Raw genomic sequence first — 2,519 nt, 5'->3', positions numbered from 1 at the left:
CTGAACCGGTTTGCACCAGTGCAACTTGTATTTAACCTATTTCGAAGTTTTTAAGTGAAAAAAATTCAGGTGTAGCCTATTCACCCCCCCTCTAGGCTACTTTCAATTGGTATCGGAGCTTCGTACCTCGTTTTACGCTTAACCGCGTGAGGAAACGATCATGTCTACTCAACGGGACCATATGGATCCTCTCCTCGAGGAAATCCCCATCACATCTTCCGGTGAGGAAGTGGACCCCAAGGTCCTCGACCTCGCCATGAAGATTGCCGAGAAGATGTTCCTCAAAATGAAAGAGGAAGATGCTAAGAGGAAGGCCGAAGAAGATAAAGGTAAAGAAAAATTTGATTACAATGACGATCTAGTGGATCTTTTGGTGTCGAAGGTGTTGAGCTAGGTAAGTCTCAACTCCGAAGGATCATCTACCAAAAGCAAAGGTAACGAATTTAGTAAAGTTCAATTCGATTACTCTAGAAATTTTATTCCCAACTTCTCTTCCGCCCCACTTGGAAAGTTACCAACTCTTAGTGAGTTGAACTATGACGAGTGGGCCGACAAGATGAAGTCGCATTTAATCGGTGTGCATCCTAGTCTTTGGGAGATTGTTAATGTAGGTATGTATAAGCCTGCCCAAGGGGAAGAGATGACTCCGGAAATGATGCAAGAGGTTCATCGCAATGCTCAAACAGTGAGCATAATTAAAGGAAGTCTTTGTCCCGAAGAATACCGGAAAGTTCAAGGAAGAGAAGATGCCCGTGACATTTGGAATATTCTTAAAATGTCACATGAAGGAGATCCCAAAGCTAAGAGACATAGAGTTGAAGCTTTGGAGAGTGAGCTTGCTAGATATGATTGGACTAAGGGTGAGTCGCTTCAATCACTCTTTGATCGGTTGATGGTGTTAGTAAACAAAATAAGAGTGCTTGGAAGTGAAGATTGGAGTGACTCCAAGGTCACAAGACTATTCATGAGAGCATATAAAGAAAAGTATAAGAGTCTAGCAAGGATGATAAGGGATCGTGATGACTATGAGGATATGACGCCTCATCAATTATTTGCAAAGATTCAACAACACGAGTCCGAAGAAGCCCCCATCAAGACAAGAGACTCTCATGCCTTGATCACTAATGAACAAGACACCCCCAAGAAGAACAAAGACCACAAGGCAAAGAAAGTGGTCGAGACATCAAGCGATGAAGATAGCTCAAGTGATGAAGTCACAGCTATGTTCATCAAAACATTCAAGAAATGTGTAAGGAAAAATGACAAGTTTCAAAGGAAAGGAAAGAAGAGGGCATGCTATGAATGTGGCCAAACCGGTCATTTCATAGTGGATTGTCATAACAAGAAGAAACAAGAAGCCAAGAAGGAATACAAGAAGGACAAGTTCAAAAAGGGAGGCAAGACCAAGGGATATTTCAAGAAGAAGAAATATGGTCAAGCCCACATTGGTGAAGAATGGAACTCCGATGAAGAGAGTTCTAGCTCCGAGGAAGAGGAAGTGGTGGCAAACGTTGCCATCCAATCTACTTCAAGCTCGCAACTCTTCACCAACCTACAAGACGACTCCTACACTCCAACTTGCCTCATGGCAAAAGGAGATAAGGTAACCTTATTTAGTAATGATTTTCCAAATGATGATGATGATGAACAAATTGCCATGAAAAATAAAATGATTAAAGAATTTGGCTTGAATGGATATAATGTTATCACCAAATTAATGGAGAAGCTAGATAAAAGAAAAGCAATTCTTGATGCTCAAGAAGACTTGCTTATCCTTGAAAAGGAAAGAAACCTAGAGCTTCAAGAATTGCTGCTCAATAAAGATGAAATGCTAGATGTCTTGACTAAGGAAGTATCTTTAGTCAAAATAACTATAGAGGATAAAGAAAAAGAAGTAATCAATATGAAAACCTCTATAGCTAATCTTGCAAATGAAAAGGATGCACTTGAATCAAGCATGTTATGCTTGAATGTTCAAAATCAGGAACTTCAAGTGCAACTTGAAAATTGCAAGAACATCAATGCCTCATCTTTAGTGATTGAATCTAAGTCTAGCTCCTCAAATAATACCTTTTGCAAACATTGTGCCAAATATCATGCTTCTTGTTGTCTAACTAACCATGCAAGGAAGAATAGCCCACAAGTGAAGGTCAGAGAAGTATTGAAAAGATGCTCTAGCAATGATGGGTTAAAGAAAGTTGAACCCAAGTACAAGTCCCTAAAGCCCAACAATGGAAGAAGGGGACTTGGGTTCAACTCATCCAAGGAAAACCCTAGCACAGTGCATAAGGGGTGGAGATCCCCCAAGTTCATAGAGGGAACCACCCTATATGATGCCTTGGGGAGGATTCACTCCTCAAATGACAAGTCAACTCAAGTAAAGGTAAACTTGAGTTCCACAAAGAGTTAGATGAAGGAAGTGGGATCCTCAAGTGGAGAAAAGTTTAATGCTCCCATTTCTCACTCTTATCTTTGTGATTATATGTTGACTTGGGATTTAGGGAAATTGGTTGTTAAAT

The sequence above is a fragment of the Zea mays genome, chromosome 3 (assembly GCF_902167145.1).
Source record: "Zea mays cultivar B73 chromosome 3, Zm-B73-REFERENCE-NAM-5.0, whole genome shotgun sequence".
Taxonomy (NCBI): Eukaryota; Viridiplantae; Streptophyta; class Magnoliopsida; order Poales; family Poaceae; genus Zea; species Zea mays.
This window is presented reverse-complemented; position numbering follows the sequence as displayed.